This window comes from Triturus cristatus, chromosome 7 (assembly GCF_964204655.1).
Source record: "Triturus cristatus chromosome 7, aTriCri1.1, whole genome shotgun sequence".
NCBI lineage: Eukaryota > Metazoa > Chordata > Amphibia > Caudata > Salamandridae > Triturus > Triturus cristatus.
The window spans coordinates 264,592,398-264,616,737 of NC_140590.1; positions in this window are offsets into that span (position 1 = coordinate 264,592,398).

The window sequence follows — 24,340 nt, forward strand, 5'->3', positions numbered from 1 at the left end:
TAAGTAATACAGTTAGGTCCTAGGGGCCACGCAAACCATATACTAAGTAAGTGGTATAAGGACCACTGTCACGGAAATAGGATAGGCCTAGGCCTAGGGAATCGCTGGGGCTACACTACCCTACCAACAGTTAGGAAGTGGGAGGCCCACGGGATTCAGGTGCAGAGTGGAAACACTCACGCGTAATGCATATAATCGATAGAAATAGTACAGTTTAGAATTAATAAGATTTAGGACACTTCTGGAGTAGCTAGGAAGTCGAGACTTGAGAACTAGACACTAGGATAGTCAATACCCTGAGGAGCACCGGAGTACCCAAGTTACCTAGCCCACGGGCTGCGGGTGCATAGGTGTGAACTTGCGTCGGGTTTCGTCGTCGACTCCTATGGATGCCTGAAGGAAAGATGCTGACAGGCAGTCAGTGAAGAGTGTCCGGTGGATCCCAAGGCCGGGATCAAGAAGGAAGGATACCTGCAAGCAGAAGGGACAGAGTCTGGGTCACTAGCCAGTGACCACGTGGAACCAGGAAGGAACCAGGCGATGTCGGGAGATTGCAGGTGAAGAGGTGAAGCTTGTCGCAGCAGCCACGGGTACCAGGAGACGTCGAGGACGACCAGGACCAGGAGGCGAGCTGTCCCACGAAGGCTCGTGCTGTCGGCGGTGTCGAAGTCGAACTAGGACTCACCAAGCCTTGGCAAGCGGAACCCACGGAGAATGGAGGACTTGCTTCTGGTGCAGACCAGGAAGGTCTGGGGTGCTTCTCTTTTACAGAGGAGTAGGAGCCAGTCTGGAGGAGCCAAACCAGCAGTGGAAAATTGAAGGTGTGTCGTCGCAAAAGTTACTAGCCATCGGGCAAGCAACCGGACAGACGCGGCAAGCAGGAAAATGCAGAAGGGCCCCACGCAGGACTTGTGGAGTGTGGGGGGCTGATCTTCGGTGCAGATGGTGCTTGGGGTTGGGGCTTCTCAATCCCCGGTGCACAACCTCGAGGGTGCCTCAGAAGCTGCGCTGGAAGATACTCGCCACTTTTCCCAGGTAGCCGGTCCCACGTCTCTCGTCGCCTCCACGGATCGGCTGTGGATGTGGATCAGGGTCGGAGAAGTCTGGAAGTCAAGGCTCTGGTCAGGCTCTACAGTCGGTCCCTCGTAGAACTTCAGCAAAGCAAAGGGTATGTCTCTTGATGGTGCCTGTTCACACAGGGTGACCACTCCTTGGCCACAAGGGAGATTCTTCAGTCTTCTTCTTTCGTCGAATGTCGAAGGTCCAGAGTTTCTGTTCAAGTTGCAGGTTCCGGATAATCTAATCTCCTGGGGCCCAGCTACCACACTTATACTAATCTGGGGGGCTGGGTTGCCTGCTAGGTCACGCCTTATGGGTGGGACCTGGGAGGGGGGTGGTTACACTCCCTTCCCTTTGTCCAGTTTCGCGCCAGGCCTGGGGCTGGAGTGCCCCAGCATTGGTTTGAACTGGACTATGCATGGGACACCTTGTGTGCCCCAGGCAGTGTCTAGTTTCTTTCATCCCTCCCTGCCCCAATACACTAAGGGCTGTCTGGGGTGGTGCTCGCACCTCCCAAGGCAGGAAACCTATTGTCCAAGCCTCCCGTGCCGGGATCACTCCCAGCAGCAGGAGGTCAGACTTGTGTCGTGGCAGCAGCATCCATTTTGTGATGCTGGGGCTCTGGTTAACTTTAACCGGGTAAGTAGGTTTCAACATGTCTTCTCCCTCTAGAAGGGAGGGATAATATCCTCATCACCAGAAATGGGATGGGGGTATTATTCCAAAGTGTTAGACACCTTACACAACATGTTTTGATAAAGCCAAACCATAGTTACCATAACCGTTTAAGATTATAAGGCACTTTAAGAGTATATGGTAGGCTATATCATAGAACAGCTATAAGGACATGGTTCCAAAAGCTGCAGACAGGGTCAGCTCATGCTAGAGCACTATCTCACATGTTATCAAGCACTCTGCCTCCAGGATTGTTAAGGCCTGCCATAGGAGTGGCTGATAGGTACACATGTGTCTATATATAAGGTAGGTATAGGAATACTACACCTAAGCAAGGGGTGATTACACGACCTTGCCCCAGCTGAGTGATCAGCCAGTTGTGTCATAATGGAAGGCCAGGCCAGGGGTGGCATAATACATGCTGCAGCCCCTGGTAGGCCTAGGGTACACCTATGCCCTGGGTACCTAAGGTACACTGTACAGGGGCCAATAAGGTGATCCTATCCAATTGGGTTATGCACCTAAAGTACATAGTATTAATTTAGAGAGAGAACAGCAGGGCTGTGGGTCTGATTAGCAGGCCCACAGCAACATCTAAGTCGAAAACCAGTAAAGCAAAGCAAAAAGTGGGGGTGAACATAGAAAGCAGACCCTACTCTCCTACAAAGCTTATCCCGGAAGACTCTAGAGCGTACGCTCTAAAGATCCTGCAAGAGGGTGAGAGGGCATCCTCCGAAATCATCGACTGCTCCGTCGACATTGCCTCCACGGGTTTTCGTCAATTGGCTGGAGCGGCTGTTTTAAGACGACAGGGTTGGCTTCGTTCCACCTCGTTCCGTCAGGAGGTCCAGGCCAAAATTTTGGACATGCCATATGACGGAGAATCTTTGTTCGGCCAGCATGTGGAGGACGCTTTGCAAGCCATCAAGAAGGATACGGAGACGGCTCGCTCCCTCGGCACTCTCCAGTTCCGGAAGCAGCCCTTTCGGGGTGCGCGCGGCCGCGGCACCTCCTATTCCTTTAGTGGGTCTTCTTCCCAGTACCGCTCCTAAAACCAAGGACAACAACGTTATTCCTCACATCCACAGCAGTCTTACAGGCAGCAGTCTGGCAAATCTTATAGAGGAAAATCTAATTACAGGGGAAACTCTACCAAAAAAACAATGACTGTGTACATCAAGGGTCCCCTCTTCCCAGTTTTTCCCTTTCTCCAGTTGGAGGACAAATCTCCCAGTTCTTTTCGAATTGGTCCTCAGTCACTTTGGACCGCTGGGTTTTAGACATTATTTCAAGGGGCCATGCCCTAGAGTTTGTAAAAGTTTCCCCACACACCTCTCCATCCGGACCTCCTCCCGCTCACCTCAAAGATCTTTTCAACCAAATCCAGATAATGCTCAAGAAAGGGGCCATCGAAGTGGTTCCGAAATCACAAAAGGGGTTGGGGTTCTATTTCCGTTTTTTCCTCATACTAAAGAAATCTGGGGAGTGGCGCCCCATCCTCGATCTAAGGTCTCTCAACAGATTTCTCAAAGACCAATCATTCCGCATGCTCACGCTAAAGGACATCCTTCAATTCTTCTCTCAGGGCGATTTCATGATGACAATCGACCTTCAGGATGCTTACTTCCGGGGAACAACCTTTACAACGCAACTTTTACAACGCACTACACTTACAACGCATTTTTTACAACGCAAAATCCATTACAACGCATTGCATTACAACGCATGACACTACAACGCATTTTTAAAAACTAGCTTTACAACGCATTCCATTACAACGCATACTACCTTTACAACGCATACCATTACAACGCATAATATTACACTACACTATCCAACACTTACCCTACTGTTGCACCCCCTGGAGTTAGAATAGTAATTTTTACCCCTATACTATCCAACACTTACCCTACTGTTGCACCCCCTGGAGTTAGAATAGTAATTTTTACCCCTATACTATCCAACACTTACCCTACTGTTGCACCCCCTGGAGTTAGAATAGTAATTTTTACCCCTATACTATCCAACACTTACCCTACTGTTGCACCCCCTGGAGTTAGAATAGTAATGTTTACCCCTATACTATCCAACACTTACCCTACTGTTGCACCCCCTGGAGTTAGAATAGCAATTTTTACCCCTATACTATCCAACACTTACCCTACTGTTGCACCCCCTGGAGTTAGACTAGTAATTTTTACCCCTATACTATCCAACACTTACCCTACTGTTGCACCCCCTGGAGTTAGAATAGTAATTTTTACCCCTATACTATCCAACACTTACCCTACTGTTGCACCCCCTGGAGTTAGAATAGTAATTTTTACCCCTATACTATCCAACACTTACCCTACTGTTGCACCCCCTGGAGTTAGAATAGTCATTTTTACCCCTATACTATCCAACACTTACCCTACTGTTGCACCCCCTGGAGTTAGAATAGTAATTGTTACCCCTATACTATCCAACACTTACCCTACTGTTGCACCCCCTGGAGTTAGAAAAGTAATTTTTACCCCTATACTATCTAATACTTACCTTAAATGCAATTTAATATTATGCGTTGTAATGGTATGCGTTGTAAAGGTAGTATGCGTTGTAATGGAATGCGTTGTAAAGGTAGTTTTTAAAAATGCGTTGTAGTGTCATGCATTGTAATGCAATGCGTTGTAATGGATTTTGCGTTGTAAAAAATGCGTTGTAAGTGCATGCGTTGTAAAAGTGTGCGTTGTAACGACATGCATCCCTTACTTCCATGTGCCAATAATTCCACGCCACAGGAAGTACTTATGTTTTCGTGTAGGTCACAGGAATTTCCAATTCAAGGTCCTGCCCTTCGGCCTCCGCTCAGCTCCGCGGGTCTTCACAAAGATCCTGGCTCCGGTGGTGGCCCATTTGAGACTAACGGGCATACAAATATTCCCGTATTTGGACTATTGTCTCATCAAATCTCAATCCTCCCACCAAGCGGCCCTCGATACTCAGCGCTGTCTCACTCTGTTTCAGTCTCTGGGCTTGTCGATCAACTTGCAGAAGTCTCAGCTCACGCCAGCTCTGTACAGGACCTTTCTCGGCGCCACCATCGATACGAGCAGGGCTATGGCCTTTGCCTCTGCAGAGCGGCAAACACGGATTCGACAGCTCGCAAGCTCCATCGCAGCAAAGCAGTCAGTTTCAGTCCGCATATTAAAGTCCTTTCTGGGGATGGCGTCCTCCTGCATCGCTTTGATACCACATTGCAGACTGAGGAGTCGTACCATTCAGGAGCAATTGGACAAGCAGTGGCGTCAGGTCTCCGGTTCCTTCAACGACCAGCTCGTGGTGACAGCCCGCATGACTCAGGTGCAGCATTGGTGGACTCGTCCTTCCAACATCGCAGCGAGAACATCTTTTCTAACGACAGCCCCAGAGCTCGTTCTTACCACGGACGCATCCATGGAAGGATGGGGCGGACATCTTCAAGATTTATCCGTCAAGGGCAAGTGGACAATGGTTCAGCGTTCCTGGCACAGCAACAGATTGGAGCGGATGGCCATTTTCTTGGTGTTGAAATCCTTCCGCCTCCAGCTCCAGGGGGAGTCGGTCCTCATTCAGACGGACAACACCACCTGCATGCACTACCTGAACAAGCAGGGCGGGACAAGATCTCCGCTGCTTTCCCGACTGGCTCAGAGGATTTGGAGTTGGGCCATAGTCCATCGGATTACGATCCTGGCAGTTCACCTGCCCGGCATTTCCAATATTCTAGCGGATGCACTCAGTCGGTCAACGTCATCGACCCACGAGTGGGAATTGCACCAGCCGACTCTAGACTTTGTCTTCGGCCTTTGGGGTCGCTCGACTATCGACCTTTTTGCAACCCCACAGAACAGCAAATGCCAGTCCTACGCAAGCTGGTTTCCCCACAAAGGGTCGTGCGGAAAGGCCCTTTCGATAAATTGGTACAGGATATTTGCGTACGCTTTTCCGCCGATCCCTCTGATTCCTCGAGTGTTGCGGAAGATGCGGCAACAACCGTGCCAGATGCTCCTCATAGCTCCACAGTGGCCTCGGCAGGCATGGTTCTCGGAGTTGCTTCTCCTCTCCCTATGCGAACCCATCCTTCTTCACCCAAGGCCGGACCTTCTAACAATGAATGACGGGCGGATATGCCATCTGAATCCCAGTTCACTCAGCTTGTCGGCTTGGAACCTGAGCACCTTGAATTTGCTCATTTGAACGTTCCACCAGCCTGCAGGGAGGTGTTAGCTAGGGCGAGGGCGCCCTCCACAGTGAAAACTTATAAGCTAAAGTGGAAGCGATTTTGTCTTTGGTGTGCGTCGGTCCACATACATCCAGTGCACGCCTCCCCAGAACACATTTTGCCATTCTTCCTGCAGTTAGCACAGTCTGGACTGTCACACTCTACCTTAAAAGTCTTTCTAGCGGCAATATCTCGCTTTCGGCAGGACAGCTCGTCCTCTCTCTATTCATCTAGAGTAATACAGCAATTTTTCAAGGGTCTCTTCCGAATGTTCCCGCCCATTCGGCGTCCTCCACCCACGTGGCGTCTTAACATCGTATTGGCTCAGCTCATGAAGGCGCCCTTTGAGCCAATCCATTCGGCGGATTTCAAATTCTTAACTTGGAAAGTGGCCCTCCTCCTTGCACTGACTTCCTCCCGCAGAGTCAGTGACATTCACGCCTTTACAATACAACCTCCGTTTCTTCAATTCAGATTGGACTGTGTAATTCTCCGCACTAATCCGGCTGTCATGCCTAAAGTACCATCCGATTTCCATCTCAATGAACCAGTAATCTTGAAAACCTTTTTCCCGCATCCGCAGTCTCCAGCGGAACAGAGTCTACACTCTTTGGACTTAAAGAGGTGCCTTAAATTCTACATCAGCAGAACACAATCCTTTCGCAAGTCGGATCAGCTGTTTGTGGCCTACGGACGCACTTGTAAAGGACAGTCGGTTACCAAGCCCACGATAGCCCGTTGGGTTTCTTCAGCAATCTCCTTTTGCCATCAAAGGGCTGGCAAGCCTCTTTCTACTGGAGTAAGGGCTCATTCCACGAGAGCAATGTCATCTTCCACTGCCCTGTTCGCTGGTGTACCCATCCATCAGATTTGCCGGGCAGCTACGTGGTCCAGCAGGCACACGTTCATGAAGCACTACTGCCTGGAGTCGATTAATGAAGCAGACACGGCTGTGGGACAGGCAGTTCTGCGGAATCTGTTTAAATAAGGTGAGCCTCTGCTACTCCCCGCCTCCTTGGGTATTCTCTATTGCGTATTAAATACATTGTCATTGTATTTCATGCAATATTAATACGGCCTTGTCAGCCGGTTGCTGCTTACTGCTCACTATTCTATTCAAGCATGTGAATCTATGAAAGACACTCCAATACTGGAGAAGAACAAATGTTACTTACCTGTAATCTGTGGTTCTCCAGTATTGGTGTCTTTCATAGATTCACATGCGACCCACCCATCTCCCCTCAGATGCTCTCTTCTCCTCATTAGACTCTTTTGTCACTCTTGTGCTACGAAAATCTGAGGGCCTGAGCCTCTGAGGAGAAGGTTCTAGAGGGTGCTTGCGCCTGATTGGCTAGAGTTTGGACTATAAAACGACAAGGATATGTTAGTAAAGTGATTCTTTTTTCTCAATGCTTTCCTATGTGTCAATACTATCCTATGGTATTTTCACTTGATATGTTATTTGAATTATATAGATATAAAGTATATTTGGATATGTATATGCTATTATGTGGTTATGTATGTATATGTATATACATGATACTTATTGCTTTTTATATACCGTGGGACTCCCACTTCGACGACGGGGAATATTCAAGCATGTGAATCTATGAAAGACACCAATACTGGAGAACCACAGTTTACAGGTAAGTAACATTTGTTCTTCCACACCTTGCTACTCTTAAATCTGACAGCATTCTTTAAAGTTTCCACGACTTCTTCTGGATCAAAAAATTGACTTTCCCCTTTAGGCACCTTGTTGGGCTTCCTTACATGTACCCAGTCTCCAACTTTAACCAGAACTGGTTTGACCCCATGTGTGGAATCGTAGTAAGACTTACTCCTCTGAAAAGACACATTTAGGAGCATCTTGGCTACAACACGTCCCACAGTGCGGCATTGACCGTCATGACCCCTGCACACCAGAACACCGCCGATCTCTAGAAACCCAACGCAATTCTCTGCGTGAAATAGGGGGAGCATTTTGAAGAACGGACTGACGGCGTGGACCTGACCGTGCGAACGTGGGGAGCAGAGGAGCGGCAGTGCAAGCGCTGATAATGCGGAGGTAGAATTCTACTCTCCCCGGCGTGTGTGCACCAGACAGCTGCTGGTCTGCTGAGCTGAAGGGACGAAGAAGAAATGTCAAAGTTAGTCCAATAGTGAACATCATATTTTTACTGCAGACTTTTGCAGCGTTCGATTTCTTCTCCTCCGGCATGTTAATTTTGTCGGTAAACAACAAAACAGATGGAGCCCTAAGGTCCTGGGCAGGCGTTGGTTTCTTCACTAACGTTGAGACGAGTAGTCACTAATACGCTACCCCCCTTTGTAGTCAGTCTTTAAGCACCCAGGACACTGGCTCAAACTGTCTCTTTCTGCGATTAAATGTCTTTCTTCCTGGATCGAAGCAGATATCTAGATAAACTAGGGAAGACTTCCTCAGGTCTTTCAGGTGACACAGCTCGTCCTTTCTTGGTAGCCAGGATGTCGCGGTGATCTGTCAATGCAGCTGGGCTCACTAAGGGCATGCAGGACTTTTCTACAATGGGTGGCATGCACCCAATTCTTCCAGTTGGTCACTCGCACTGCAGTTCTGGTAGCCAGTCGGACTTATTATGGTCCGTGCCAACGAGGTGCCAAGGAACTGGTCCGCTGGAAGGACTTTGTCAAGTCAAAGTCACCAGGCCGCAGATCATGGCCATCACCCTGCGACTTGTCTGGAAGGGCTTCCCGTACCTGCTGATAAATAGAAGACAAGCTGTCAGTTAATTGGGACAAATAGTCACTCATCAACACATGGGGTAGATCATGTATAGGGCGAGGCTTAGGGATTCCCCAAATATTCATGGGCCTGCCAAACACAACCTCATATGGTGTAAGGCCAGATCGTGTATGTAGTATTGATCTGATAGTAAGTAGTGGTAGGGGTAGGGCATCAGGCCATTTCAAAGACGTGGAAGCCTGTATTTTAGCCAATTTCAATTTCAGGGTGGAGTTGTAACGCTCCACCAAGCCTGCTGATTGTGGGTGAAAAGAGGCATGAAATTTCTGCTTAATCCCTAACCCTTTCATGACATATTCGACTTGCCCAATGAAATGAGGTCCGTTGTCACTCCATAAGACCTGACAAATGCTGAATCGAGGGAAGAACTCCTTTAGGAGAACTTTTGCTGTCGTGAGAGCTGTATTATCCTTCGTAGCATACGCCTCCACCCATTTACTGAAGGCACAAACCACTACGAAGTCATATTTCAGATTATTACAGCGCTCAAATTGAATGTAGTCGATTTGCAGGACCTCAAAAGGTGCAGTTGGTGTCGCAAACCCTCCTGTTGGAGTTCGCGTTTCCTTTCCAGGATTATACTGGAGACAGACCAAACAAGACTGGACCATCTTTTCAGCAGTGCCGGTAATATCAGTATGATCCCAAACTTGCATAAGTTGATTTGCCATTGAGGATGCACCAACATTTGCCAGCCCATGTGCCATGTGAATCATGGGGTATAAGTAAGCTGTAGGTAACTTCCATTTGGTCATATCTTTATTCATCCAGCAGCCCTCATCATCCAGTGCTCCCTTCTTAGACCATTGGTCTAGTTATCAGTAGAGGCAGATTGTTGCATGTCCAGCACCTCTTGCCTGGCATCATGCCAACGTTCAGCTTGTGACTTCACTGCATACATAGATGTGGTACTTCGCTGCATTGCGGTTTCACGGGCTCTGTGATCTGCAAAGGCATTACCTGCTCCTATTTTATCAGTCACTTTCTTGTGTGCACTACACTTAACAATTGCCACTTTCTTAGGATAGGTTAGAGCAGTAAGGCGATTATGTACTAATTCTCCATGCACTATCTGTGTCCCATGTGAGGTGAGAAAGCCCCTTTCTTTCCACAAACGACCCAAATTGTATGCCACCCCTAAAGCGTACTGGCTGTCGGTAAAAATGTTAACAAGTAAGTCTGTACTAAGCTTCCATGCTCTCATCATTGCAATCAGTTCGGCCGCTTTGGCCGACTTCTGTGGGATGCTAGCTGTTTCAACCACTGTCTGAAGTGTTGTAATCGCATAGGCAGCAGATGTACTGCCATCAGCAATTTTACACAAGAGCCATCAACCCATATCTCCCCATCAACACTAGGGAGAGGTGTATCTTGTAGGTCAACGTGGCCCTTTGTTTGCTCTTCAGTAAGGAATTTACAATCATGTAACTCTTGCTACTGAGACTGAGTAGCTGGAAATGGCAATAGTGTAGGGTTTGGGGTCAGACATCTTTTGAGCGTATTATGAGGGGCCAAAAGAGTCAATTCACATCCTGTCAAGCAAGCACTAGTCAAATGCTGTGTTTTCGTTTGATTTAGCAAAGCATCAACAGAATGGGGTACTAGCACAAGCAGTTTATCTGACAAAACTATCCCTTCACTTTGACGTATTGATACAGCCGTTGCTGCCACTGCTCAGAAACATCCAGGCAGCACACAGGCGACTGGGTCAAGGACAGCCGAGAAATATGCACAAGGACGTTGCTTATCACCGTGTGTCTGTGTTATAACTGAGAGGGCACAACCTTCCCTTTCGTGTACATAGAGTGTGAAAGTCTTAGTGTAGTCTGGAGTTCCTAATACTGGTGCAGACCAAAGAGATTGGTGTAACTGTTGGAAGGCATTCTGACATTCAGTAGTCCATGGGAGGGGCATCGGAGTGTCTTTAGTCAAAAGGGCCAACAAAGGTTTAATAATGTGCGAAAAACTGGGGATCCACTGCCTACAAAAAGAAGTAAGGCCAAATAGTGCACGGACATCCTTCTGAGTACGGGGCACAGGAATATCTAAAATAGTCTGAATGCAGTCTGGTGTACGTGCATGTCCCTCCTTAGACAGGAGGTGACCTAAATAGGTAACCTGCTGTCTACAAAATTGCAATTTCTTTCGCGATACTTTGTGATTGTGAGAGGCAAGAAATGATAACAATAACAGTGTTCCTTCTTCACACTGCTCAGGGATATCTCCAGCCAACAAGATATCGTCGACATATTGGATAAGGGCCACCCATTAGGTAGAGGAAAAGAATCGAGCTGCCTTTTTAATGCCTGACTGTAAATGCTAGGACTCTCTGTATAGCCCTGTGGAGCTCTACAAAACCAAAATGATCTATTTTTCAGGGTGAACCCGAACAAATAACGGCTGTCAGGGTGAATGAGTATAGAGAAGAAAGCATTCTTCAAATCGATCACCGAAAATGTAGTGGCAGTAGGAGGGACCATAGTGAGAAGTGTGGTGATATCAGAAGCTACCGGATATTGGGGCACTACAATTTTATTAACTTCTCGCAAATCAATAATGAATCATAGATTTTAGTGTCAATGTCTTTTTTCAAAATAGGGAGGATAGGGCTATTGCAAGTGTTATAGGGGACTTCTTCCACTACCCCTACTTTGATCAAATCCTGAACAATATGTGCTAATGCTTCTTCACCTTCTTGGGATATTTTGTATTGGGACAGTCGAGGCAATGAAACACCCTCCTTCACTTGAATATGTACAGGTGGAATAACCATTTGACCCACATCAGTATCTGATTTAGCCCAAAATGTACTGGGTAAGGGTGCCGGAGCGACATCCTTATTGGTAAGACAAGATCTCTCAACCATTGGATAATTGTCATTCAAAATAACATGCACACCTTCCGGAGAACAACGTATTGTGGCACGAAAATATTTTAGCATATCGATACCCACCATGTTGTCCGGTGTGGTAGGGGAAAGCACAAATGGACATGCTGCAGTGAATTTATCAAGTCTGAATTCAAGTGGCTGTGAAAGTGGCTAGGTGTAGGTGTACCATCAAATTCTATTGATGTTATCATTCTGCCGGACAGGGGAGCCCTATGAACCAATTTTTTAGACAGAGCCCCTGTATCAACCAGAAACCGATCAGTAGATCACAAGACGTTTGCGCCAACATAGGGACCCATTTGATCTACTTGCACCTCAACCGGTTCCTTACACAAACCTAGCCATCCCTATGCATAATCGGAATCCGCAAGGGCATCCGCAGAATAATCAGACATTTGATATTGATTTCGTCTATCAAAAGTATTAGAGTAATTTGGTCCTTGTTCAACTGCTTCAAATCTGGGGCGAGCTCCTGTACCTCCCCTGCTTCCTGAATTCCCTGGGCGTCCTCTTATACTGCCCCTTCACCGCTGATACTGCTGACCTCGCAAAAGAGGGCACTCAGAACGCCATTGCCTAGTCTCTTTACAATAAGCACACTGATCAGGGGACACATTTTCTCGAGGAAGAGGGGGCACTTCAAGTGTATACATTGCACGTCCACCTCTTCCATCTCCCCTAAATGGTGGACCATATATTTGAGCCAACATAACTTTTGTCTTTAAAGCTTTATCCTTCTTATCCTCCCTGCCTTTAGCTACCTGTTCCTGTCGCTCATCATATTGGGCCATAGTCAAAAGGGAAGTCGTGGTCCAAGAACTTTCGCTGGCCTTTAAGCGACTAGCTATTTCTGGTAACATATTAGCGACAAATTTGTCAACAAACAAATGCTTACCCGTATCATCGGCTAATGACTGACCAATAAAATCATGGAATGTTTCCTCAAACCTTGAAAAGAAATCTGAAACTGACTCATCCGTTTTCTGTTTACAGGACGCTAACGTAGTCCAATCTATTTTCTTAGGGGGGGTATGAGAGTCTTTAACTTAGTCACAATATCTTTAGGAAGATCTAATATCTCCTTCTGAGGTTTCTCGCAGGCTCCCTTTCCGCATCTATTTGTTCTAAATGTTCCCAGGTATCACCATATGCTACATTGTCATTTGTTTTACGTATCGTTCTCCTCATATCAAAAGGCAAAATAAGCCAGAAGAACATATCAATATCTGGCAAGGTCATAGTGCAGGAGCTAATGGCTCCTTCCACCTCTTCATAGAAGGTGGCAGGATTTTTCCAGGGGTTGGGCAAAGCAGCTTTAAGAGCCATCACGTCAGCTCTACTCCAAGGAGTGTAAACCCAATTATATATAAAATATCCCTTTGCATCATCCGAAGTTTTATCATCATTGGTTCCCGCACCCTTCGGAGGAACATACAGGGGTGCAGCTTCACGCATAGGTTTCACAGTAACTATAGTACTACTGGGTGCAACCTCTTCCACCGGAGCATCTACGTCCTGTGCATGAGTTTGAACTGCTTCTATACCTCTCTGTTTTCTAGCTAATTCTTGCTCCTTTTGTAAACGTAATGTTATGTCTCGTATTTTAACCACTCGTCTAATCATATCAGATAGGTCCGAAAAAGAAAAAGTCCCATCTGTTAATAGTTTATAATCAGTATTTATATCGGCTGGCTCTAGTTCCTGAGAAATTTGTCTATAATCAAATATTACCTCCCAAGCAAATTTTTCTACAAAATAAAATTGCTCTGTATTTTTCCACTGTTGAACCATAGTTACAATGAGTGATGCAGCGTGAGGCCGACGAGCCTCCTCCCTAGCAGCGGTTTTTAATTGATCTTTTTCTTCTTTAGTCAAAGTAGAGCAAGTCTGTTGCCCATCTTGTTTATCTTGTTCTTTGTCGTCTGTAGACAAGTGCTCTTCATCAGAAACCTCATCAGGGGCACTTGGAGTGGGAAGTTTATACGGGGGTAGGGGGGCGTTCTAATAAGATGCAATCATCCGTAGATGTATCAAGTAGGGAATAGAGAGGGCGCCTAATTGGATACTGGCCATTTACCTCTAATTGACGTTCCCTATCTTCTTTTTCTATTTTTTCCTTCTTTTCTTAATTTTTTAATTCCAGCGCTTTTTGATATATCGTTTTTCGTTGTTCTTTTTCTGCTATAGCTTCTGCTCTCTTTACTCTCTCTCACAATCAAACATATCCTGTCTACTTTTTCTTTTCAATGAACACTGCTCTACATATTGAACCTTTTTAAAATCGATTCACCCATTCACTGGCCATTGCATATCGAAAATTTTCTTTGTGTATTTGCTCCACAGTGGACCGTACATTATGGAAGAAATACCATATTTGACATACATATCTCTATTAGGTGTCCCTTCTGCGGGAGCCGGCTGACTTTGTTACAAAATAGAGATCGGCACTGGAGTTGGAATAAATAACAAGTTTATCAATCACTCATGAGTGGGACCAAATCCACACAACACTCACAGTGCTACACTGAATTCACACACCGTCGTCCCTTTTATACCGGTTTTCTGAAATGTAAGCATGTGAACAGAAATAGGAAGAACAAGTTTCAGGAATAGCTATCAGCAAACAAGGGCAGTTGAATAACTACATGGTCAGCAAAGTGGGAGGGGGAGCAGGAATGCTTATGGCAGCAGTAAATGGTTGACAGTTAACATCTGGGACCAGGTGCACTGGCAGCTACAAACCCTCAGCACGTACATTCCTTTTAGCTGAGTCAGGAAGTCAACTAAAATAGATAACACAAGCAGAGTGAAAAGACGAGCAGCAGAGGACGGGAGAATTGCAAAGGAAACAAAATGGACACCACAGCTAAAATGGCTGTTGCTAATGCTAAGTAAAATATTACACATTTCCACACTCCGAGGACCTCTGTAACAAGCTTGGCTCCCACCTCCATCTGAAAAGCAAGGGCCTCTACGACAACTTCAATGACCAGATGCCCGACTCTGAAACCACTTCCTGCCCCAGCAATGCCAGCCAGCCCACCATCTCCTCCTAGACCCCAGTCACCACCGAAGACACCACATCGTCCATGAAAAGCATCAACTTAGGTGCCCCCCCCACGGCCCCCTGCACATCTTCCACAGAACCGCCGTCGCCATCGCTCTGGAACGTTGACGCACCATCAATGCCTCCTTCGAAACTGGCATCTTTCCCGACGACTAGAAACACGCAGAAGTCAGACCCCTACTAAAGAAACCCTCAGCAGACCCCACGGACCTCAAGAACTACGACCCATGTCCCTCCTCCCCATCACAGCCAAGGTCACGAGAAGATCGCCAACGTCCAACTAACGAAATTCATCGAAGAGAACTCCATCCTCGATCCCTCCCAATCCGAATTCCGCACCAACCACCGCACCGAGACCGCTCTACTCGCAGCCACAGACGACATCCGCACCCGCCTCGACCAAGGACACACCGCAGCCTTGATCCTACTCTCTCTCTCTGCAGCCTTCGACAACGTCTCCCACCACACACTCACCACCAGGCTCATCGACGCCGGTGTAGGAGAGTAGGGTCTGCTTTCTATGTTCACCCCACTTTTTGCTTTTGCTTCACTGGTTTTCGACTTAGATGTGGCTGTGGGCCTGCCAATCAGACCCACAGCCCAGCTGTTCTCTCTCTAAATTTATACTATGTACTTTAGGTTCATAACCCAATTGGTTAGGATCACCTTATTGGCCCCTGTACAGTGTACCTTAGGTACCCAGGGCATAGGTGTACCCTAGGCCTACCAGGGGCTGCAGCATGTATTGTGCCACCCCTGGCCTGGCCTTCCATTATGACACAACTGGCTGATCACTCAGCTGGGGCAAGGTCGTGTAATCACTCCTTGCTTAGGTGTAGTATTCCTATACCTACCTTATATATCCTCCGAAGCCAGATTCAGACTTAAGCTGAAAACGCACCTTTTCCCTAGTGAATAATTGGTCCTCTCCTCCCTGGATTGAGTTGGCCTCGGACCTCGGCCTCTCGGGGTGGACATTAGCATTTCCTTAGCGCGGGGACACACCGTTTTGAGTGTAACCAGGCGCTCTATAAGTGGTTTTATTATTATTATTATTATTATTATTATTATTTATTTTCTATATAGACACATGTGTACCTATCAGCCACTCCTATGGCAGGCCTTAACAATCCTGGAGGCAGAGTGCTTGGTAACATGTGAGATGGTGCTCTAGCATGAGCTGAGCCTGTCTGCAGCTTTCGGAACCATGTCCTTATAGCTGTTCTATGATATAGCCTACCATATACTCTTAAAGTACCTTATAATCTTAAACGGTTATGGTAACTATGGTTTGGCTTTATCAAAACATGTCGTGTAGGGTGTCTAACACTTTGGAATAATAACCCCATACCATTTCTGGCCATGAGGATATTATTCCTCCCTTCTAGAGGGAGAAGACATGTTGAAACCTACTTACCCGGTTAAAGTTAACCAGAGCCCCAGCATCACAAAATGGATGCTGCTGCCACAGACACAAGTCTGACCTCCTGCTGCTGGGAGTCCTTCCAGCGAGGGAGGCTTGGACAATAGGTTTCCTGCCTTGGGAGGTGGGAGCACCACCCCAGACAGGACTTAGTGTATTGGGGCAGGGAGGGATGAAAGAAACTAGACACTGCCTGGGGCACACAAGGTGTCCCATGAATAGTCCAGTTCAAACCGGCGCTGGGGCACTCCAGCCCCAGCTCTGGCGCGAAACTGGACAAAGGAAAGGGGGTGTAACCACTCCCTTTCCTGGTCCCACCCATAGGAGGGACCTTGCAGGTAGCCCAGCCCACTAGCCCAGTATATCAGTAGGTAGCTGAGCCCTGCTAGATTAGATTAACCTGAATCTGCAACTTGAACAGAAACTCAGGACCTTCGACATTCGACCTCAGGAAGAAGACTGAAGAAATCTCCCTTGTGGCCAAGGAGTGACCACCCTGGGCAACCAGGCACCATCCAGCGACCGCTGCTTGCTTTGCGACTGACCCTACGAGGGACGACTGCAGAGACTGACCAGCGCCGAGACTTCCAGACACCTCTGAACCAGATCCACATCTACAGCGAAGCTGAGACCCGTGGAGGCGACGAGGGACGTGGGACCGGCGACTTGGGAAAAGTGGCTAGTAACTGACTAGCGTGACTTCTGAGGCTTCCTCGAGGCTGTGCTTGGGGAATTGAGAAGCCTCCATCCCGAGCACCATCTGCAAAGAAGATCAGCTCCCCACACTTCACGTGTTCTGCGTGGGGCCCTTCTGCACCTGAGTTGCTCGACGTGTTGTCCGGTTGCTGGCCCGTTGGCTAGTGACCTCTGCGACGACGAACCTTTGTTTTCATCTTGCTGGTCCGGCTCCTCCAGACTGGCACCCGCTCCTCTGTGAAAGAGAAGCACCCCAGACCTTCCTGGTCTGCACCAGAAACAAGTCCTCCATCCTGCGTGGGTTCCGCTTGCCAAGGCTTGTTGGGTCCTGACTCGACACCGACGCCGCCGACAGCAAGAGCCTTCGTGGGACAGCTCACCTCCTGGTCCTGGTCGTCCTCGACGCCTCCTGGTACCCGTGGCTGCTGCGACAAGCTTCACCTATTCACCTGCATCTTCACGACATCGCCTGGTTCCTTCCTGGTTCCTTCCCGGCTCATGGCTGGTGACTGAGACTCTGTCCCTTCTGCTTGCAAGTATCCTTCCTTCTTGATTCCATCCTTGGGATCCACCGGACACTCTTCACTGACTGCCTGTCAGCAACTTTCCTTCAGGCATCCATAGGAGTCCACAACGAAACCCGACGCAAGTTCACACCTATGCACCCGCAGCCCGTGGGCTAGGTAACTTGAGTACTCCGGTGCTCACAAGGGTATTGACTATCCTAGGGTCTAGTTTCCAAGTCTCGACTTCCTAGCTATTCCAGAAGTGTCCTAAAACTGTTAATTTCTAATAACTACTATTTCTATCGACTTTTACGCATTACGCGTGAGTGTTTCCACTCTGCACCTGAATCCCGTGGGCCTCCCACTTCCTAACCTTTGGTAGTATAGTGTAGCCCCAGCGATTCCCTAGGCCTAGGCCTATCCTGTGTTCGTGACAGTGGTTCTTATACCACTTACTTAGTATATGGTTTGCGTGGCCCCTAGGGCCTAACTGTATTACTTACCTGTGTGACTTAATGTATGCTTAAATAAGACTGTGTTGTACTTACCTCGAATCTCATAAAGAGTGCTGAGGGTTTGACTAGAATAAATACATTCTATTTTTATATATATCTGTTGTGGTGTCCTTTCATTTGGTATTCAAGGGATTACATATGGTATAACAGCTGGCTTCACATGCCATACAGAGTTTAGCCTAAGACAGCTCTTGTCCATGCTACCACTAGGATAGCTGGTCTATAAGGTTGACTTTACAACCAATCACCATAAGGGTTGTTTGGACTGATACAAGGTGTACACTAGAATTAGTGACATCATATATCAGGCCAACTTCACACAGCCGGCACACTGGGAACTGCCCTCGACTAGCTCTGTACCTTCCTCACCAGCAGAACCCAAAGAATCAGACTACCACCCTTCCTTTCCGAACACAGGGGAATCAACTGCGGAGTACCCCAAGGATCGTCACTCAGCCCCACGCTCTTCAACATCTACATGGCCCCACTCACCGCCATTCTTCAGACAGCACGGATTCAGCATAGTATCCTACGCTGACGACACCCAGCTCATCCTCTCCCTTACCAAGGACCCCATTTTTTTTTTTTTTAAATGTGTTTTTATTGCAGAATTAAGAATGAGAACTCCATAATAGCGACCTGTGCCCACAAGGTATCTCAGAGCCCCCCCATCATTGTAGTGCTGTACACAGCCATTCAGCCCACATCCCGGAGGCCGGGCGGCACATCGTTACAATCCTCTGAGTATCCTAGCTATCCTGTCACAGAAGAGCTGGTCAACCTCCCAGGTTAATATCTGCTTTTTACCCAACCGCCTCAGTCCCCAGCCATCCGTCCTTATACTGCTACAACACCCCTATAACTCCCCCCCACCCTACCCACCCCCCCCATTACTGCTGGCGTGGGCCCCGATCGTGGGGTCTAGCATACTGTTTCTACTGCTATCGGTTGTTCGCCTGTAGCTTCGAGGCCTCGTGGAACCCCGCCCTCCCGGTCTTCCTGCTCTGTGCTCTCCAGCCGGTAGTCCTTCAGAGCCTGTACTATCAGCTCCCATGCCCTCACCCATTCCAATCCCTTCTCATCCCCCGCCCTGGTCGCCTGTCGCCTCCTAAGCACACTCTCACAGCTAGCCCACTTCAGCAACTCAGCTATCCATCTCCCATACGACGGCCCCTCCCGGGATTTCCAATGCCATGTGATTTCTCTCTGGGCCAGCATAAGGCCCAAGTCAATGAATTTACTCGTCACTTTCGTCTTCACTGTGTGAGGGAACCAGAGCAATAAACAGGCCGCCATGTCGAACTCCACCTCACGGTCCGTGACAGCGTTCAAGAGCTCCCCCACCTCTGCCCAATACGTCCCCAGCCGGGGACACCCCCACAAGAGGTGGTCGAGCTCCGCTCCAAGCTCCTGACATCTCGGGCACGCCGCATCCTGCACCTGAAAATACCGTTTAATCCTTCCCGGGGTCAGATAGGCCCTATGCAGTACGAAGAAGGGTACCTGCTGGAAGCGGGCATTCCTACTCCCCTTCCATGTCCTCCGCATAATATGACTCCACACGGTATCCGGGATGGGTTTGCCTATACTGCCCTCCCACTTCTCCTTCAGTGCCGTAAGCGGCTCCAAACCCTCCCGCAGCAGTCGGGAGTGGATGCAGGTGACCGCCTTGATTCTCCCTGCTGCCATCACCACATACTGGCAGGTCTGAACCACGGCGGGCTCCACTAGTCTCTCCCTCCAGTGCCATTGTACCGCCGCACACACCGCCGCGTGCAGCAGGTAACTCCCATCCGGGAGGCCAAACTGTTCCTGCAGCACCCCAAAGGGCGCGAGCGCCCCGTCCACATACAGGTCTCCCACCATCTGCAGCCCCAGCTCCTCCCACTCCGCCAACGGTGACCAGTCACCGCCATGTGGCAATGCTGTCAGCATCCCCAGCGGGATCTCCGGCGCATACGGGCGTGCTGCCTTCGCTTTCCTCATGCTCCTGTGCCAGCACTGCCGGAGGGTTCTCTCCTCTATGGAGAGGTCTCTCAAGTCCAGCTTCTGTTGCAAGACTATGTAGGATAAAACGTGTCTCTGGATACCGGACTCCCTCTCATGCTCCGGGCCTCTAAATACTTTAGCGACATTTTGCGTTAAAACCTGTAGCTGTGCCGCCAGGTAGTACAATTCAAAATCAGGGACCGCCAATCCGCCATCGAATTTGGGTCGCACCAAAGTAGCCAGGGCCACCCTCCGCCGTCTCCTCCCCCACAGGAAGCCGACAACCAGTGTCCTCAGCTCTGCAAAAACCCGCTGGGGGACCCAGACCGGCAGGGTGCGGAAATAATAAAGCAGCCGTGGCAGGGCCACCATCTTCAACAGCGCCACCCGGCCCAGCACCGACAGCGGTAGGGAGGCCCAAAAGGTCATGCATCCCCTCAGGGCCCGCACACTACTCCCTATGTTACCATCCATCAAGTCCCCGACGTCGCGGTAGATCCGGACCCCCAAGTAGGTGAAGCACGTGGCCTCCCACACCACCTCCACAGTGAGTGGGGGGTACGGTACATCCGCCCGCAGCGGGAAGACACAAGTTTTAGTCCAATTTACCTTGAGGCCCGACGGCCCCCCAAAGCCCGACAGCAACTCTATAGCCCCCCCCAGGGCTTCCTCTGAATTCTCGAGATACAGCAAGAGATCGTCAGCGTATAACGAAATATAGTGCGTCGTCTCCCCACACCGGACCCCACCGTACCTTAACCCCGTCCTCGCCCGCGTTGCCAACGGCTCCATCGCCAGGGCAAACAACAGGGGAGACAACGAACAGCCCTGTCTCGTGCCCCTGCGCACCGGATACTCTGAGGAAACCACCGATCCCAGGCGTACTCGGGCCGAAGCAGAGGAATAAAGGACCCTCGTCCACCGCCCAAAACCATCCCCCAGACCCATTCGCTCCAGTACCGCATCAAGGTAGCCCCACTCTAAGCAGTCGAAGGCCTTTTCGATATCCACAGATAACACTGCCGGCTTCTGGGTAGGGTCCCAAACACTGTCCATTATGCGGACCAGGCGCCGAATATTCATGGCTGTGCTCCTAGTGGGGATAAATCCAGCTTGGTCCTCATGAACCAACCGGGTCATGTGTGGGAGCAATCTAGTAGCCAGGATGCGACTCAATATTTTATAGTCGACCGTCAGCATGGACAATGGCCTATACGAAGTCACATCAGAAGCGTCCCTGCCCGGTTTCAGCAGCGGTACCACTAGTGCTTCCCTCATCGACTGGGGCAATCTCCCTAGCGTCAAGGCCTCGGCATAGACCAGCAGGAGCCTGGGCGCCAATACATCTACATATTGCGCATAAAATTCAATCGGCAGGCCATCTACCCCAGGCGTTTTGTTTCTAGCCATGTGCTTGATAGCCACCCTGATTTCCGAGAGCGTGACAGGTCCACCCAGTTCTTTCGCAGTCTCGGCCTCCAGCCTCGGGAGATGAGTAGTCTCCAGGAAGTCGGCCATTGGACAGCCCTCCGCCCCCCGCTGGCTCTCATAGATGCCCGTGTAATACGACCGGAAGCGCTCCAGTACTGCCGTTTGCGTGTAGATTGCCTCCCCTGTCTCCGTGCGAATGCTCATTACCGGGCAACCTCTAGGTTCCGGGTTAGCCAGCCGGGCCAGGAGCGTTCCCACCTTATCCCTCTCCGCATGCACTCTGGCAGCATACAGCTTGTAATCAAAGCACCTCAGCCGCTCCGTCTCAGTCGCAACCAGCTCCTTCGCCTCTAGCAGCCTATCCTGTAGATCCGGTCGCTCAGGCCTGCGCCGCTCCAAGTCCCGCAGCAACCCCTCCGCCTTCGCCAGGTCAGCCAGGACTGTCGTCCGCGCATTTGAAAACCGGCCCATACAAACGCCTCTGGTCACCACCTTCATTGCATCCCATTCAATCGCTCTTGTGGTAGTTGACCCCTCATTCTCCCTAAAGTAGAGTTCAATGCCCTGCAGGACAGCATCACTAAACACCGGATCTTCTAATGTCTCTGGCCGTAGCCTCCACCTCGGAATTGCCGACCTCGGCCTCTGCCACTGCAGCGTCAGCAACAGCGGATTATGATCAGAGACGGTCCTAGTTAAATACTCCGTGTGCGCCATTTTGGGAGCCAGGGAGCCACTACACAGAATGGAGTCTATCCTAACGTGCAGCGCATGTAAAGCGGAAAAAAAGGAATAGTCCCTATCGCCAGGATGTTGCTCCCGCCACACATCAACCAATCCCCACCTCTCCTGCCAGTCCGCCCTGTGCGCCGCTAACTGGCGCACCGGGGAGTTGGCCAGGGGCGGATGTGACCTATCCAATGCTACATCAGTTATCGAATTAAAGTCCCCTCCTATAAGAATGGGGCCCGCCAGGAAGTGCGCTAGCGATCCCGTCAGGCCAGCAAAGAAGCTCGCCTGATCCACATTAGGAGCATAGAGACTACACAATACCACATCCTGGCCATACAACCGCCCCTCCACCACCACATATCTACCCTCAGGGTCTACCAACTGATTTGTAGCCTGGAATGGGACCCCCGCTCTCACCCACACCAATACTCCCCTAGCAAACGCCGAGTACGTGGTGCCAAACACCTGGCCATGCCATCTCCTCTGCAGCGCAGTATGTTCCTGCTTGGTTAAATGAGTCTCTTGTAAGAAAGCAATTTGGATGCCTCGCCTCACTAGCTGGGCGTGCACCTTATACCTCCTCGTCATGGTCCAGAGTCCGCGGACATTCCACGTGAGGCATTTCAAATTAGGTAATGTCCCCATTGTAGCCAGTCCTCAACCAATGACCCAGTGCCCAGTGACCACCCCCAGCCATGCAGTATTGCCCCTTAACCAAAACACCCCAACAAACTCCCCCCACACCTCTCCCCAGAACAGGACCCAATAACGCTATATCAGCCCCCATCCAAACCTGCAACCCTCCAAACATTCCCTACTCTGTGGTCGTCACCACAGAAAGCCTTAAGGGCCACGAGGGGGTGCTTCAGAGCCGACCCGGGGCAGGCCCAGCCCTCGCCCCCAGCCCACGATCCCACAGGTCTCTCAACACAGTACCTTTCAAACCGCAGAGCACCAGGGCGCCCCGCCGGACTCGGGGCTGCGATTAAAACCCCCCACTCCCAGTGTTAGTCGTTGAAGAGACCATCCGCCGTCTGTGGGGTGACCGCTGGCCTCCCTGAGCTCTCAGCCTCCGAGACTTCACCACCGGACCGCTCGCCATCGTCACCAGAGTCTGTACCCACCGATGTCCTTTCTTGCGGGGAGCCCGTTATGATCGCCGTCGCCGCCAGCGCTCCCCGCCTGTCATCCGCCATCTGGTCGTCCCGCACCTCTCTCCTGAGGTTATCACGTTTGCGGATGCGTTGGGATTTCCGCACCTGAACCGGCTGGCGCCTCGCCCTCGCGCCTTTCCCCGTGCGGTCCGTACCAGCGCGATGCAACTCAAGCCATGCCCACGCCTCGTCAGGAGTCTGGAAGAAGTGAGTCGTTCCGTCCACAATCACTCTTAGTTTCGCCGGGAAAAACAAGGAATATTGTAAACCCTCGGCCCTCAGTTCCTTTTTCACCGCCAAAAAAGAGGCCCTATTTTTCTGGACCTCCTGCGTATAGTCAGGAAACACCGTTACCGGGCTGTTCGCCACCTGAAATGGGCCCTCCGATCGTGCCCTCTGGATCAGCAAATCTCTGTCCTTGTAATGCAAGAGTCTGACCAACATCGGCCTGGGTGGGCGGCCCGGCAGTGGCGGGCGGGCCGGAACCCTATGTGCTCGCTCCAAGGAGAAGAAGGGGGAGAGCCCCTCCGGGGCCACCACCGTTTTAAACCAGTTCTCCATGTATGCCACCGCATCCTCCCCTTCACTGTTTTCCGGAAGGCCCACCACCCTTACGTTGTTCCTTCGATTGCGGCCTTCGGCATCCTCCGCCCGTCTCTCCAGCGTCGCCAAACGGCCCAGGATATCAGCGAGTTTGTGGTCCGCGGCCACCACCGCTGGCCTGAGCTCCTGTAGCTGCATCTCATTGTCCTTAACTCGGTCCGACAATTTGGCATGGTCCGCCCGCAAGAGACCCAGCCCAGTGGCGACCTGCGCTATATCGTTGTGCAAGGCCTCCTTGGTTGCCGTAATCGCCTCCAGGATGCCATCCAGCCGTTTGTTCAGGCGCCGTTCCTGCGCCGAGCCCTCCGAGTCATCCTGGGCCCCGCCGTCCGGCGCCGGCCCCCGGCCGTGCCCCACCGGCATCTGTGGCGCGGAACCCTTAGTCGCCATCTGCTTGATGGGAACCCCCGATCAGGGTGAGCGCGAGGGTCCCCCGCTCAACTGTGCCAAAGACCGCCGCCCGGCGCGGCCGCCACCCACGAGGGCCGCCGCAATCGCAGCCCATGTGCTTCCCTCAGTCAGCCAGATGGCCACTCCTTGGTCGATGCCTCCAACCTCCGGCAGCACTCGCC